This window comes from Talpa occidentalis, unplaced genomic scaffold, assembly GCF_014898055.3.
Source record: "Talpa occidentalis isolate TD23 unplaced genomic scaffold, MPIMG_talOcc4v2.1 talOcc4.3, whole genome shotgun sequence".
Lineage (NCBI taxonomy): Eukaryota > Metazoa > Chordata > Mammalia > Eulipotyphla > Talpidae > Talpa > Talpa occidentalis.
The window spans coordinates 102165133-102183376 of record NW_023603184.1 but is presented as its reverse complement, the minus strand read 5'-3'; the positions used below and the strand labels follow the sequence as shown (position 1 = coordinate 102183376).

Here is an 18244-nt window from a genome sequence, read left to right as displayed (position 1 = left end):
AAATGGCAAGATTTCATCTCTTATTTTTCATGGCTGAGTAGTATTCCATTGTGTATTTATATCACAGCTTCTTAATCCACTCGTCTCTCTGTTGGGCACTTAGGTTGTTTCCAAAACTTAATTATTGTAAATAGTGCTGCAATGAATATAGAAGAACACATCTTCCTTCAAATTAGTGTTTTTGCATTCTTTGTTTAGATACCTGAGGAATAAAATTGTTGGACCATCTGGCAGATCTATTTTTAATATTTTGAGAAACTTCCATTCTGTTTTTCATAGGGGCTGGATCAGTCCACTTTCCTACTAACAGTGTAAGAGGATTCCTTTTTATTCCACACCCTCACCAATACTTGTTTTGGTTTTTTGATATGGACAATTCTCACATATGTGGGTTAGTAAACTAGGAATAGAAGGAAACTTCAGAAGTACCTAGCATACTCTACACACAATAGTGAAATAATAGGATTCCCTGTAAGCTAGGACAATCAATGATTTCATCACTTTTATTCCACTGGAGGATCTCGGTTATACAATAATATAAGGAAAGATAGTAAGTTACAGACAAATTATTATAGTGAATAAGAGCTTATCAAGGTTGTTTTGTACAGATATAGAAACTAAATTTTTATTTCTATATACCAATAACAAAGAGTAATAATATTGCTTATAAAGAACAATAGATACGTAAGAATTAACCTAACAATGTAAATGTAACATTATAGTAGGCAAATCATAAAATTCAATAGAAAGATATTAAAAAAGGACTTAAATTCCTGCTATGAGTGAGACCATCTGGTATTTTTCTTTTTCTTTCTGGCTTATTTCGCTGAGCATGATCCCTTCCAACTCCATCCATGTTGCTGCAAATTGCTTGAGTTTATCTTTTTTGATTGCTGAGTAATGTTCCGTTGTGTATATGTACCACATCTTCTTGATCCAGTCATCTATTTTGGGGCATTTGGGTTGTTTCCATAGCTTAGCTATTGTAAATAGTGCTGCTATAAACATAAATAAGGGACCAGGAAAAAGACTAATTATAATAAAGCAAAAATCAAAATCAACAAGCAACTATCCACACGCTATGGGGGGGAGGGAGTAGGATCAAAACAAGGGGACTTGTATGGGGACTATAACCAAGATGAAAAATGCATACATTGTGTAAAAATGAAAAATGATGTAAAAAAATATATAAAAGGAAAAATATTTAAAATAAAAAAGGGACTTACTTAAGTGAAGAGAAATATGGTAACAATAAGAAGAGAAAATCAGTATCATAAGGGTGTAAATTTTCTTCAAATTGATCTAAAAATTCAATGTAATTCCAATTAAAATGCTGGCCACATCATAAAATATGGCAGACTATCGCTTCTCGGCCTTTGGGCTAAGATCAAGTGCATAAAATATGGCAGACTGATTTCTAAAAGCTTCTATAGAATGGTAGTAGTTAAAATAGCCAAGCTACTCTTGAAGAATTACAGTGAGGGGACATGCTTTACCCAAATGTCAAAAGTTAATATAAAACACTAATAATTAAGCCACTACATAGGGGTGTGAGGATAGAGAGGACCCAGAATAGACCCACACATTAATTTGTTCTATCACAGAACTGGCATTGTAGATAACTCAGGAAAGGAGGGTTTGTCAACTAATAAAACTGGAAAATTTGTTATATATATATATAAAAAAAATGAAATTTGATTCCATACTATAAACCACACCAGGAATCTCTATTCCACATTGAATTGAAGATTGAAATGTAAAAAGCAAAGCTAAAACTTTTAGGAGAAATTATAGGAGAATATTTTTATGACCAGTTTTCTTAAACAAGATACATAAAGGTCAACAAAAGAAGTTTGATGAATGTCCAATAAATATAAATACATATTTTGTTAACTCCATGTGTGAATCTGTTATAGGACAGGGAGAGGGGCAGCCCAAGCCCCGCAAACCTGCCTATTCTAAATGGGTTCTGCCATCCGCCGCATCAACACAAAACATAGGAGACTTTAATGGGAAGGAACTTTAATTAAACTAGGAAACAATACAGGTAAGGCAAAGAGTCTAGTTTCTAAATGAAGCACCCAAAATTACCCATCCCCTCGTGGGTAAAAGTCCATCCATATGGGATCGGCCCAGAACAAGGCCCCAAAGCCTACCACAAGTCTAAAACATCTTCCAGTGGGGACCCACAGAAAAGGGTCAGAAACAACCAGACAAGCCCGGAAGGAAAAGAGCAAAATCAACATCAAGATAAAAGCTGCCATTGTCACCTCTCCACGGGTCTCACCCACATCTGTGTCACCCAGTCCACAACCAAAAGACAAGCGCAGTTTCTTCACATGTCTCTAGGCTCCATGCGCCTCCTCCAGGTCTCCTGGCTCCATCCTGCTTCCTTCCTCAGTCTCTTCTGCTGCTTCTCCTCTTCCTGCTCAGCTCCACCCTCCCTTGGGTGGGGCAGGGAACCTCCCCCTTTCCTGGGGACCATCCTGTTACATTTCCATTCTGGATTTTGTTGTAAAATGGTGACAGAAAACTGCAGAAAGATAATATCTACCCAAGGTGGGATTAAATAATTTCCTTATAGGAGGCTGATATATAGATGATTTTGGAATATCTTGGATAAAATAATTAAAGAAGATAATCTGGATGATTCAAACAAACTTATTTTACACTTCATGAAGCAGATAATCTCCTCTTTCAAGAGTTTCAATTCAGTTGGGTATAAAAGGGAGACCTAGGAATGCAGGAATTTAAAATCAGCTCTGAACTGAAATATCCGCAGAACAATGGATGTCTGCATTCCTGTTAGATGGGTTCACATAAAAGCTCATAGACAATTGTGTATGTGACTCTGGCTTACAAATAAAATCCAAAATGTAATACAAACCAATTCCTTTGGAATACTTTTAAATACTATACAATATTGGCCAATCCTAAAATGGTCTGGATATTTTTCCTCGGAACCACTTCATTAAATTAATAGCAGCTGATCCATAACAGACCAATAACAGATAAATTATTATTATATATGTAAAAACATAAAAATCTACTTGAGGGGCCTCCTTTGTGGTGCAGAGGGTTAAGTCTCAGCACCATGAAGCTAACCACAGCCACTGCAGCACCTGGCTGGCCAGGGATCTAACCCACATGGCGCAGCAGACCTCTCCTGTCTTGCCCACTGCTCCCCTCAGCAGTGTATTTCATTCAGTCTGCCTATTCTGTTCCCCACTCTGTCTCTGGTGAATCCATTTACCAACCCCCAGCCCCGCACCTCTGGCCTGTACCCCACCTCTTGTATGCATAAATAAATCAATCTTTTAAAAAAATCTACTTGATATGAGAAGAAATGGGCATCTGTGTTTGTTCTTGGTTGCTCTTAATGTTAATTCACTCATACACATAATTTTATTTTTTTTTAAAGATTTATTTATTTATTTATACAAGCACTGGGTACAGTCAGAAGCGCAGGAGGGTGAGAGAATTCACCAGAGCCAGAGCGGGGAGCAGAGCAGGCAGAAGGACCTGCTGAGGGGAGCAGCGGGAGGCAGGAGAGGTCTGCGCGCCATGCAGGACCCTCCTCCGGTGGCCGGGGAGCAGCCAGGGATCGAACAGGCGCCGCAGAGGCTGCAGGCAGCTTCGCAAGCAACCCAGCGCTCAACCACTGCGCCACGGGGGAGGCCCTCATACACATAATTTTAGAGGCTGCAAGTAAAAATAAAATACGATCTTTTTTTTCAATGACTTCTTTCAGAATAAATTTTAGAAGGGTACTTTTGGGTACTTTTCCAGTTTCTTCAGAAACTCTAGACCTTAGACTATGTGAAAATAAAATCTGGAAATCTAGATAAATGATTAATGTGACAAAAGAGACTAGTTTTAATTGTGAAAGAAGAATTAAAGCCTAAAACAAGCTCTAAAAAAAACCAGGTATACTAAACCTACCTGAAATTTAAGTGATTTTGGCAAGAATAAGCAGCTACCTAAAATCTGTGCAGAATTCTGTGAGGTTCTGTTGTTTCAATAATGTCCTACCTCTCAAACTCATCCTGAAGGCAGAAAATGTCTGTGCTATTAGCATAAGTCTGGGCTGCTTTTGAACAGTTGGCAAATAATTGCTGGAGCTATATCAAAAGTAAGGAACAGTGATGTGGCCCTCAGTCATGGTAGCCAATTTATTTCCTGTGGTCCCAGGCATACGGCAGGATGGTCTCATTTCACTGCATGTTAGCAGGAGTGAATGGAGGTTCTGGAGAAGGCTTAGGGCCTGAAACAGGGCACAGTTCCAACAGCACTTGAGGGTCACTTTGGAGTCTTTCAAACACTATACATATATATAATGTAATATATGTTAAATCATTGTTCATTTTTGTACAATGTATGCTTGTATGCTTTCTCCTTTCAGGTGTATTACCTGTAAAATTCCCACCACCAATTCACCCATGAACCATCACCATAGTTCCTTTAAAACACTATAATCTATAATCCAAACACCCAAACATCACTGTATGTACTACAGGTGAATAAAACATCAAGGCCCTACAGATCCTGGTGGAAAAAGTCACTATATGCAAACACTCTCTAACAAACCAAGAAACAACCACACCCAGCACGTTGTTTCTGCACTTGGTAGTTTTTGCCTCACCAACTCAGACATCTTACAGAACCGCAGTTTTGGATGAGAAGAGAGGCTTATTATTCGCTTCCCCAGTTTCTTCTTGGTATTCTACGGGTACTCATTTTTGGTTTCAGTTCAACATTTTCTAAACTGACCTCTACATCCAACTTGTGATTTATACCAAGTTACTGACCATTTACAATCGCTATTGTTATGTGCTTTGTATTATAAATAATCACTATTTCTTTTCCATGGAATGTGGCTATACAGAGCAAACACCACTGAAGCAGTGTTTAAAAAAAACCTTTTAAATTGGCATAAAAAATGTTAAAGCAAGTTTTAGCTGAGGTTAGAAGTCAGAATTTGTCAGTCATTAATAAAAACTCCCTGGTGGCACAGCGGGTAGAGTGCCGCGCTGTGAAGCTGTCCACAACCTCTGCAGCTCAGGTTTCATTCCCGGCCAGCCAGGGAGAAACCCACATGGCATGGCAGGCCTCTCCTGCCTCGTCCTCTGCTCCCCTCAGCAGTGTCCTTGGTCCGTCTGCCTGTTCTGCTTCCCACTCTCTCTGGTGAATTCTCTCACCCTCCCATGCCTCTGACCTGTACTTGTATAAATAAATACAAGTTTATTTGTATTTGCCCCAGTTCTTGTATAAATAAATAAAATCTTAAAAAAAATAAAAACTCACTATTCTTGCCTGTTCTCCCTTCTGCCCATCTCTCCCTACCACCCTCACAATGTTGTTATAAAATCACCTCTCAGATTGCTGGCATTGGTAACAGTGCCCTCTTGTGTCTCTGCCTTGCAATGTCATTTAAAACCTTTCTTTTTTATTCGGTGCCATATGGTTAGTAAAAGTATTTTTAGTAGAAGCAAGTCCAAAATTTCCAATGTACGTAAAAGGCAAGAAAAGCTTTACTCCTGGACTCATATTGTTGAAGTTTAAATTTATTTATTTATTGCTTTAATATATTTATTTAATATTTTTAGCTGAAGTAATATTAGGATACCTCTATCAGGTATTGCCACCATAGTTTACCCACCATCAAATCACCGATAATCCTTCACCCACTGTCCAATATGCTGTCTTCTCTCTTTGTTATTATGCCCCTTCCCCCCTCTTGTTGCTTTAGTTCTATAGTCAGTTTTCGAGGATTGGAATTTTTTTTTGTAGAAGAATTGGGGTGTAGGCCAGGGGTGCAAGGATTCACCAGAGACAGACTGGGGAGCAGAACAGGAGTAATTACTGAAATACACTGCTAAGTGGAACAATGGGCAAGAGAGGATAGGTCTGCTGTGCCATATGTAGGTCAGCTCCCTGGCCAGAGATCAAACTCAGGCTACAGCAGGTCATCATGCTGAGACTTAACTCGTAGGCCACGAGGGAGACCCTCAAGTGTTCGATTTTAAGCTTGTCTTTATCAGACCTGTAGTTTGGTTCTCTTTAATGACACCATCTTTTTCCTGAGTTATTTTATTTAGCATTATCCCTTCATGTTGCTGCAAATGGGATGGCATGAGTTTATCTGATTTGATCACTGAGTATTATTCCATTGTGTATATAGACCACATCTTGATCCATGTACCTGTTTTTGGACACTTAGGTTGTTTCCATAATTTCACTATTGTAAATAGCACTCCAATAAACATTACCTTTTTGAATTAGTGTTTCAAATTTTTCAGGTAGGTGCCTAGGAGTGGAGTTGCTTGAATGTATGGTAGATTCATTTTTCATGTTTTGAGATAACCCCCATACTACTTTCCTGAATTTTTAATTTAATCATAGAAAATCAACAATTTATCACTATACATATATATATATATATACACATAAAAGGCGGATAATGAAAATATTACATTCTCCTTAAAAATCAGCCAGACGATACCTTAAGCTTTGAATTTTTATGGTTTTGAAACCAAGTTGCCTTTACTTTCTCTGTTTAGATTTTGAAAAATTGTAAATGTACATTTTGTGAGAAAATACATGTTTGATAGTAGTTAACTCTTCCATTCCCTAGCAAAAAGTCAAAATTATTTATTTCAGGAAAGGTTAATTTTAAGTCAGCCTTCACTTTATGTTTTAGAATAAGTTTTAAGAATGAATATTTAAGCATAGCCTCAGTTTAATTGGTTTAGCACTCTGGAAACTCATGTTAAAAATAAGGACATTTATAACAAAGAGAAACTGCCATGGCAGATAAATTATTATATTCTCTGTTCCCTTCAGAGTTTTAATTCATTGTTTTACAAAACTACCTCAAGTTAATTGCTTTTAATATTTTGATCTTTCCTCTTTCCCAGAAGCTTATAGTGTATTCTCAACCCAGGAAACTGCTATCATTTGCTAGAATTGGCAAATAGGTCATCTTCGTCAATAACAGCAACCAAGTACAAGTATCAAAAGATGCCTTTTCAAAAACATAGCTTTTAGAAGGACATACATAACATTTTCCTCCTTGTCGAGAGAGCCAGTGAGCACTAGAAATAACATTTAAATTGTAATCTCTGTGGACGTCATCCCCATTTTTCAGACAATTTTTGGCAGAAGGCATTAAATCCCAGGTCATTTTAATTGGATCAACCTTAGAAAAAAGATTTTTCTTTTTTTTTAAAAAAACATTTATTTATTTATTTAATTATACAAGCACTGGGTACAGTCAGAAGCATGGGAGGGTGAGAGAATTCACCAAAGCCAGAGGCAGAAGGACGGAAGTACACTGCTGAGGGGAGCAGTGGGTGGCAGGAGAGGTCTGTGTGCCATGTGGGACCCTCCTCCGGTGGAGGAGGAGCAGCCAGGGATCGAACAGGTGCTGCAGAGGCGCTGCAGAGGCGCTGCAGAGGCTGCAGGCAGCTTCGCAACCCAGCACTCAACTGCTGCGCCACCGGGGAGGCCCAAAAGATTTTTCTTTTTAAGTGACAAGTTCTCAAAGACCTTATTGTCTGTCTTGGAAATCGCTCCTCAAGCTCTTGTTTTCAGATTTATTTCATTCTCTATGTCATTCTTATGATACAGGGGTGGACAAAGATCAAAGTCATAGACAAGTAAGACCATGAGTCACTCAGTCTGGAGAAAGGTTTAACCTATGATCTGAAGAACAGTGACAAGAAGTGGGGACAAAGAGCAGCCTCAAAAGTTCAAGACTATAGATGTAGAATTACAATGCTGCACATCTAAAACCCTGCTTAATGGTAGAAACCAATATTACCGCAATGCAAATGTATTTTAAAGTTTATGGAAAATATAAAAAGTTTATGAAAAGACTTTGAAAGTTTAGCAAGAAGGTAATAAAAGTCACAGTCCACTAAGAGATTGAAAGAACCCAATCAGATATCAAGGAAGAAATGTGTGTTTCCAGCCCAGTGGGAAGCTTAAAGAATTCTGCTAAATGGTATTGGATGTGTGGGAACTACAGAAACTCAGTACAAATGACTCTATCCAAACCCTGGCACTAAGAGATTTGACCATGTTCTACCGTGGTTTCTAACAGCCTAAAACCTAAGGAAACATGGTGACAATTTAGATTTTGAAAACAAACGAACCAAAATCTTGACAAATAAGTGAGTTGCACACTGTTTTGTTTAAATGTTATAGGAATTCAAAGCAGAAATGAATCTCAAGGCTTTTAGTTTTGAAAGTGCAAAAAAAAAAAAAGTCTGAGATAACAATGATTCATGAATAAGAAGGATAAATAACATTTTGTTGGAAAACCACTGAAATTTCTCATATGCTACTGTTATCAAATATATTCAAATGGTCATAGTGTGGATGGAACTGAAAAGCATACTTGTTATGGAGATAAGAAAATTCACTTTTAATAATACTGAGATTCAGGGATTAGATATAAAACAAGGTAAAATCATTGAAAGGATTGAAACATTTTTTCTCTGACACTTTTTTCAGTGTCAGAGATTTTTGCTTTAAAAATATATTATCGGGCCTCCCCGGTGGCGCAGCGGTTGAGCGCTGGGTTGCGAAGCTGCCCGCGGCCTCTGCGGCGCCAGTTCGATCCCCAGCTGCTCCCCGGCCACCAGAGGAGGGTCCCACATAGTGCGCAGACCTCTCCTGCCGCCCGCTGCTCCCCTCAGCAGTGTACTTCGGTCCTTCTGCCTGCTCTGCTCCCCGCTCTGGCTCTGGTGAATTCTCCCACCCTCCCGTGCTTCTGACTGTACCCAGTGCATGTATAAACAAAACAAACAAATAAATAAATAAAAGCATGCCTCTATTAAGAAAAAAAAATATATATATATTATCCATGAATTTATTCATGTTAAAATACCGGCTTTATTTATTTTTTTTTAAAGATTTATTTTATTTATTTATTATACAAGCACTGGGTACAGTCAGAAGCACGGGAGGGTGAGAGAATTCACCAGAGCCAGAGCAGGGAGCAGAGCAGGCAGAAGGACCGAAGTACACTGCTGAGGGGAGCAGCGGGCGGCAGGAGAGGTCAGCGCGCCATGTGGGACCCTCCTCTGGTGGCCGGGGAGCAGCCAGGGATGGAACTGGCGCTGCAGAGGCTGCGGGCAGCTTCGCAACCCAGCGCTCAACCGCTGCGCCACCGGGGAGGCCCCTGGCTTTATTTTTAAAGATACTATGGAAGTCTACATCTCAGTTTCTTATTCTGAGAAAATGGGCAAAATGGAGAAGAATTGAAGTAGTTTGAAAATATATATTTCTTTAATCTGGATACTCTGTCTTCAAGCTGTGCCCAGAAAGCAAAGAAGTATATAATTTGACCCCTGGTTTCATTATGTTATATGTTAAAATATAATAATATAGTTTTGTGTCATACTTAAGCAAAGAAACTCAAACTTCCTTCCCGCCCCCCCAAAAAAAACCAACCCCATGGGCAATAAAAATGTTTAAATGGTAATATGATTAAAGTGATAACCTAATTCAAGGCTATGATTCACTAAATAAATTATTTACTGAGTTTCTGCTTTGTGAATGGCACTATAATGATTAGTGTACAACTTGAAAAAGAAAATGTGGAAGCACTTGTAATATTAGGTGGACTCTCAGGGTTAAAAGAGGGTAGAAATACCATTCACACCAGCTCAAGTGATAAAGGGAATTTATTGATTCATGCTAGTGAAAAGTTCTAGAATTGCTTTAGGCACAACTAGATTTCAGAGATGTCGCATCTCTCTCTTTCTCTCTCTTGGCTATGCCTTCCTCTGTAGGAATTAAATGAACTAGAAAGAAAGACCAAAACTCAAAGACTTTATGATCACATTTACAATCACCATTAAGGAAAAATCTCCCTTGAGACTCATGCCTCTTGGTTTCATTTTCTTTGTCTTTATTTATTTTTAAAAATTTATTTATTTATTTATTTATTTATTTATTTATTTATTTATTTATTTATTTATTTATTTATTTATTTATTTCTACAAGCACTGGATATAGTCAGAAGCGTGGGAGGGTGAGAGAATTCACCAGAGCCAGAGCGGGGAGCAGAGCAGGCAGAAGGACAGAAGTACACTGCTGAGGGGAGCAATGGGCGGCAGGAGAGGTCTGCGCACCATGTGGGACCCTCCTCTGGTGGCTGGGGATCAAACCGGTGCTGCAGAGGCTGCAGGCAGCTTCGCAACCCAGCACTCAACCACTGCGCCACCGGGGAGGCCCATTTTCTTTGTCTTTAAAATGAAAGATTTGAACCATCATTTCCAAGGTTCTTCCTGGCTTCAACATTTAGATTTAACAAATAAAAATAAATTAAATTTCAAAAAAAAAAATAAAAAAAAATAAATTAAATTTCAATTTCTGATAATCAATGAGAATTTTTTAGTATGTATTGGTACCAAATATTTTATGGGACACACTTATGCTAAGCAATTATTTGTTGTTTATCTGAAATTCAAATTTAACTGGGCAAGAATGCTGCATTTTACCTGACCACTTCAATCTTACACCTTATTCTATCCATCCATCCATCCCTAGATTTATTCAAATACATATTAATTGAGTGCCTGTTTTGTATCCAGAGACTCTGCTCAGTTCTGGGAATACAGTGATGAGCAAAATCAGACAAGATTCCTGCTCTTGTGAGGCTTTCAACCTCTTTAACTGAGGACAATGACAATAATCACATAATCAATGAGGTGAATATATAATTGCTAAACCAAATTAAGTGTGAACATTACAGCACATTAAGAAGGGCCAGTAGTCAGGGAAGTCTTCCTTAAGGAAGTGGTGCTTGAAATGAAAGCTGGAGGCTGAGTTGGGATTAACTGGGTGGCAAGAGAGTATTCTGGATGGGGAAACTAGCCATTACTTCTTGTCTGTGTTGAGATTAGTGATTGCTTTGTTGGATTGAAAGATCACATCTTCTTGGGAAGAGTTAGAGAAAAACAGTAATGACCCCTTCTTAGCTCCTAAGTCATTCTGCTTCCTGTTACACCCTCCCAGTATTGCTTTGTGGCCAAAATAGGACACTTTCTATATTACCAGTTACCACAGATGAACCCTTCAGCTGATGTCAATATAAGGAAATATGGGCATTAGAATACAACTTATGAAAACACATTACTGGTCCTATTCACTTAAGTTGTCCAGAATGAAACTTCTGCTTATTATGAACAGCATAAGGAATTATTTTCTAAATCAGGAGACATGGACTCTGGCATTCTTTCTGCTACTAGTAGGAGCTAAGTGAGTTTGGTCTTGCATTTAACCTCCCTATGATTCAATTTCCTGAGCCATGTAAAGGGAATCATGAATTCAGCCTAAATCTTTGGATTATTGTAAGAATTAAAATAACGTGGAACTTTATATTTGAAAAGTGAGTTTTTTGTTCCTATATTTAGGAACAGAAATAATTACTACTATTTTTTTGTTTTGTTTTTGAGGTGGAATAACTACTATGCAATATTCAGTAAAATATGTCCCCTGAAATCATAGTGCATATATTGAGACTTGGGACACATAGAAATGTGACATGAATAAATGCCTTCACAAATTTTTTATATGCATAATAAACATAGCAGTATATCATTTGCTTTTACTCCACCAATGTGGAGTTGACAGTGTTAATGTACTTAGAGCTCCTTGAAAGTAGGTTGCTACCTAAACACAAATATAAATCTCAGTTATTATTACTATCATTATAGCTGATATTTCTTTCTTTTTTTTTTTTTTTAAACACATTAAGATCCCTCCACTGAGCAAACTGCTCAATTGTTGGGAGGACTCATGTTGTCATCCTTCTCTTCTTGATGTGTCTCACTGCGTGTTGAGCTAAATAATTCTTTAGTTCCCAGGGTGCTTATTTAATAAATGATGCTGTGAAGTTCCCAAAGAAAGACTTTCAATTTTCCTCTTGTGTGATGGCTGTGATCAAGCTTCAACACCCTGTGGTCTGGTTCAATGAGAATGTATACTTGGAACTCATTCACTAACATGCTGACTGTATTTAATCTGTTAAGTTCTGTAAATTGTAGAAGTACCCAACGCTTTTCTTCTTTTCCTGACAGTTTTCTCTTCCACTTTCCCCTAAAGTTGGGCAATATAGGCTAATTGATATATATTTTGGTATAATTTTCTCTGACTTTTAAAAGATGCTGTGAAATAAGGTCATCAGAATTTTACCTATCTCTTAAAAAGAACGTACACATGGAAATACATCCTGGCTAGAAGTTGAGTGGAAATAATAGCTGATAGGCTGAAATTGTGGAATTGGGCAGTTATCAGAGAATTTTGAGATCAAATTCAACATCTTCATTTCACAGAAGAGAAAACTGAGGTTCAGAGAGGTTGCATAGTGTACCCAAGATCATTCTACAAAGGCAGCACTACAGCGGGACCAAGTCCTGCCCAGCACTGCCTGTTTATGGAAATGAAACTTTGTTGCAGCACAGTGATACCTGTTTGTTGTATTACCTGTGGCTGCATTTAGGCAGTTGAATAATTTCGACAGAGACTAAAAGACAAATATTTACTATCTAGCCCTTCACATAAAATATTGCCCACCTGTGTGTAAGCCTTCATAATCTCTGCCTCCAACTGGCAGAAGGAGAGCAGGCATGAAGTATAGATGAAGTAGGAGGTAGTGGGGGCAGCTAGGTCTGCTGTTGTGAAGTCATTTCTGCCCACCTTCCATTGGGGAACCACACTTAGATGCAAAGATGGCTGGGAACTGTTGTCCTGAGCAGCTAATGCCAGTGCAAATTCTGCTTTGTGGAAGTTGATCATGACTTTGATGGATAGCTAAATCTCTAGCAAATGATGCAGCAGACACATTTGGCAGGTATCTGCTCAGCACATGGCCCCCATCTTTGAGCACTGTAGCCTCCTGGAGGATGAGCCACTCTGGCCACATTTTTACTCTCTGACCCCACTACTTAGCATAGCTCATTATTGAATTAAATAGTGACACTTGGCCCAAAGATCCTCCCAGAGATTTTAATCAGATGCTAAGAGGTGATAGTCTCTGTGATTTTTTTAAAAAGATGTTCTTCATTTACTAAACATTTTAATTAGACTCCCATTAGAGACCATGATTCCAAATTTTACAGGTAGTGGACCTTTTAAGACAGAGTTTATTAGGCTAGGATAGGAGCACAGCATCATAAAAGGTAGGCCTTGGGGCCACCCTACTGTCATTTTTCACACAGAACCCCATGCCTTAGCAGATGTTTTAATTTAATATGGCAGTAAAGGTCATTTTCCTTTAGGCAATAATTCCCACAATTAAATGCTTTTTAGGATATGTCTAGCCAACAGGGAGTTTAGAGTTCAGGTTTTAAAATAAAAGTTTATAGAATTAAACTTGTATTTTTTATGCATTTTTGAACAGGTAAAAAATAACTTTATAATCTTGTTTTTAAAGATTTGTTTTATTTATTTATGCATACAATAACTGGCATGCAGGCCAGAGGTGGGGGTGAGAGGATTCACCAGAGACAGAATGGGGAGCAGAACAGGTGGAGCGACTGAAATACACTGCTGAGGGGAGCAGTGGGCAAGACAGAAGAGGTCTGCTATGCCATATGGGTTAGCTCCCTGAGCAGCTGAGGATCGAACTCATGTGGTGCCTCAATGGCTGCAGTTAGTGCTGAGACTTAACCCCTTGCACCACCAGGGAGGCCCTAACTTTGTAGTCTTTTCCACACAGCAATATAGATACCCATATTCTACATTCACCACTAGTATATGTTTTTTGCTGGAGTAGGGCTATACCAGGACTAGCTAGAGATTTTCTTCAAAACTCCTTCTTAACACAAAGACTCTTTGTAATTTAGAATGCCAGTGGAAGGGAAGAGAAAGAGTTGGGGTGATGCCAAGATCAATGAAGTATGTTGGAACAACAGAAATGAGCAGATTTTGTTTAAAGATTTATAAAAAGAAAGAAGAAAGTACTAAATTTGCTAAAACTGGAGGTAGATTGCAAAGTCCTTGGGAAGGTAACAGGGGCTGGGGTAAAGAGGAGCCTTTTCAAAGCATGAGAAAAATTCTAATAAGGTGAGAAGGAAGAGAAGCTTTGCTAGCACAGGCTGGGTTCTCCTGGTGTGTTTCTCTGAGCTGCAGCCTCATCAGAAAGGCTCATCTCTCCAGGTTCCTGGAACCTCAGAGGGCAATGGCTGGGCCAGGATAGGTAAGAGGATCCTAAGTAACAAGTATGAGAAATATCTGCACTTACCTCTCTTCTTACTCCTATGAAGAGTGTGTGACTCACCCTACAATGAAAGTAGTGCTTACTTTTGCATAGTTAGCTGAGCATGATGCTGTGGTCAAGTACCAACTGGTGGGATATGGGAAGGAAACTAACATTTGAGGAGCTGCCACTCTGTGCCAAGCTTTTCTAGATGCTTTTATTTTATTTAATTTTCAGGACAATGGTCTCCCCAGACAGCACTGTTGTTTATTTTTTGCAGATGAGTAAATTGAGTCAGAGGAAGGATAAATAACAACAAAATTACAAAGTGGCAGAACTGATATTCAAATCCAAGTATGATTTATATGACTCAAAAATCATTGCTTTTTTCACTGAGTAGAAACACTATGACAAACTAGGCAGTTCAAATCCTACCTTTTAAAAATATCATTTAAAAAACTTATTTCCTAATTCATTTTTCCAAGGTTTATATTTCTTTACATAGTATTTTGTTTTGTTTGTATTCTTTATCTTCATTTATTTTTTTGTTTTTCCCTACCATCATTCCTTATATCCTCTTGATCATTTCTCTCTCCCATCCCCCTCTTTGTCACAGAAACCTCACTTGGTTTATTAATGTTCGCTAGTTTTTATTGCATGGTATGTTAGTCAGGGTTCTCCAAAAGGCAGACCCATGACAGGATTAGATGTCCAAAGAGTTTATTAGGGGAAATGCTGATGTGAAAGAATAACATTACTGTTATCATATATTGAATAACATTACTGTACACTTGGAAATGGCTAAAATGGTATAGTTTAGGTTATGTGTTTTTTATCATCATTGAAAAAAAGAGGGAAAAAGAGGAATGAAATACTGATACATACTGTGACATGGACAAAACTAGAAAACAGAATCAGAAGAACTCACACACAAAAGGCCACATGTAGTATGATCCCATTTACATGGAATGTTAAAAATAGGCATATGCTTAGAGACAGAAAGTAGGTTAGTGGTTGCCATGGCTTAGGAAGTGGGGAATGAGGAACAAATGCTGGTGGGTACAGTGCTTCCTTTCGGAGTGATTAAAATGTTATGGAAATAGATAATGCTGATGGTTGCACAACTTTGTGTTTGTACTTTAGAAGAGTGAATTGTATAATTTCAAATGGTGAGTTTTACGGTATGTGAATTCTATCTCATAAAGATTTTTTTTAATGTGTAGCAGATTGCAGAACATATCAGTTGCTGGGGCTCTTTCAAATACACCCTGTGTAATTGCAGATCTGTGGTGAGTGTTCATGGTTCCACACACAAAGCTTTATTACTAGTATATTTTTTGGTGTTGATCATGGTAATAGTTACCTAAAATGCATTAGGTGCAGACCTAGCAGGATAATGGACTAAATTATTTTCCCAAATGATGTATTTCTCCAGAATTCAGTAAATGTATGGTCCTGAATTTCCAACTGGGGCTATGTGAGATTTGATGCTGCTATTTCATTGCTGCAACCATTTTGATTATAAGAGAGCAAAAGAACTATCAGTAGAAAATAGGAAATGGTTTCAGATATACTTTGTGATTCTAATAAGCATAAAAACTAGAATGAAACAACTTGTATTTTCAACCGCTAACCAGAATCACACTTCTGCAAACTGTCACTGGCATCATTACTGCCATCATCCTCACTTTGGGGAAATAAAATGAAAAGATAAAGGATGGATAAGCCCTGCTGAAATAAGAATACTTGTAGTTCAAGGTACGTGATGTGTTTGTTTGTTTGTTTGTTTGTTTCTTAAGATTTATTTATTTATTTATACAAGCACTGGGTACAGTCAGAAGCGTGGGAGGGTGAGAGAATTCACCAGAGCCAGAGTGGGGAGCAAAACAGGCAGAAGGACTGAGGTACACTGCTGAGGGGAGCAGCGGGCATGGCAGGAGAGGTCTGCGCGCCATGTGGGACCCTCCTCTGGTGGCCAGGGATCAAACCGATGCTGCAGAGGCTGCGGGGGATCTTCGCAGCCCAGTGCTCACCTCCTGCGCCACCAGGGGAGGCCCTGTGTTTGTTTTTTAAGTTGCAGATTGACGAGTTTAAGCGGAAGAAAAACCATTTGATTTTTAAAAAATTTCCCAGAGAGATGGAAAGGACAAAAGAAGGGAATAATGCTAGGACCAGACATCTCTAAAATTATTTATTTAGAGATTTGACTTCAGAATCATGTACATACTTTACATGATTTAATAAAACAACTGTGTAAATTAAAAATGAAATGAATGAACTTAGTTGTGGATTGGGCGGGTCACTTCACCATACAGAGAACTGTTTCGAAGTATTTTAAAACATAATAATTTGAGATCTACCCTAAGACAAAAATAACAGCAAAACAAACAAACTTAAATTTTTCCAGTTAGTAATATTGTCTGTAGTAACAGGGGTATAGCTTTTCTAAACTCTAATGTATATGATAGGATGAAACAAAGTAATTATATGAGCTTATTGGAGCTCAGATTTTGAACATGAAAAGGTTATAAATATAAAATCAGAGAGGCTGAGAAAAGCCATGTAACCACAAATTTGAATTTGAAGTATAAATGCTTGATGTATTTCCTATTAAAAAATTCTCCCTAATTCTATTTACTGGAAAGACTCGACATAGGAACAATGATTAACCCAGTATCACTGAGCTACTCTTACACTCTGACTGTGGTATCTAAATACAGCTTCCCACCAAAAGGAACCAAGCTCAGAATAATTGCCACATTAGAAAGCAAGGACACAATGAAAAAGTAGTGGGGGTTGTGACAAAAGGATTGAGAAGTCAATTTGAAAAACTTCCTTTGATTCAAAGATGATTCCCTTGGTTCAAGCCTCAAGATAAATAATAAATGCAAAGTCATAAAATACATTAAAACCAATGAGTTTATTATTATATTAAACAAAACAAACAAAAATTATCGATCATCTTCGGAGAATATTAGGAAACCAAACAATTTTTCTGAAAAATGGAATGGATCAGCATTTATTCTGCTTTTCCTGCATGAATTATTCCATAGGACAATCAAATTGTTTATGAGAGAAAGTGTCTCTTGATATATTTAAGCTAATAAATAAAGGAGGAATGATAAAAATAGAATATGATCCATTAATTCTTTAAAGGGTTGCAAACATTAGGTTTGCTAGCATTACAGGTATAACCAGACATTTTCCAAAAGTGGAATATCACCTTTTATAGAGTATTTTTGGTAAACAAGCAACCTGAATTCAATACAGAAGCTGTTAGGAACATGTGTCTATTTAAATTTAAATTAACCTCTATGTGCCATTCAATTTGGTAGGAAGTAGTTATTATGGTTAAGTAAATTTAAAATCAATTAAAGGAAAAGAAAATAATTCAGTCCCTGAGTCATACTCAGTGTATGGAGACATAAAATATCTCCATCATCATAGAAATTTCTATCAGATAAGGCTGAAAAACCTAACTACTACTTTATAGGAAGTATGGGGAGCTAAAGAACATGATTTACACAGTGTGAGGATTCAATCACCAAATCCACAGTGTGGAAAACTATAGGACAAATGACCCAGTTCTTTCAACAGATAAATTATAAGTGAAAAAAAGGAGAGAGGGGGAACCTATAATTTAAAAGAGACTTAAGAAAAACATCAACCAAATGTAAAATATGGACCTTGTTTGGATACTGATGGTAAAATTCTCAAAAAAAAAAAAAATTAATGAGGCAATTGAGGAAATCTGATGATTCTAAGAAAGTATGGTTAGTTTTAGTGATCAAGTGATATTTTGGTTATGTTTAATAAAAATTCCCATCTCTTTTAGAGAGCTTGAAATATTTACCGAAGGCATGATCTGATGTCTAGATATAACCATAAAGTAATCCAGTGTGGAGAGAAAGTGGATCAGGCTATAAATGGTATCAGATTTGCCAAACATTCTTCAGATGCATGAAATACTAAGGGAAATTTAAAAACTAGCATGACTACAACAACATTCAGACAAGGAGAGTATTAAAAAAA

The 18244-nt window shown here is 37.7% G+C and overlaps 1 protein-coding gene across 4 annotated transcripts in view; it reads left to right on the top strand.

Annotated features, from left to right (window-relative positions):
• Positions 1-18244, top strand: part of METTL8 (methyltransferase 8, methylcytidine) — a 213352-nt gene that overhangs the window by 21770 nt on the left and 173338 nt on the right. The window lies entirely within an intron of this gene.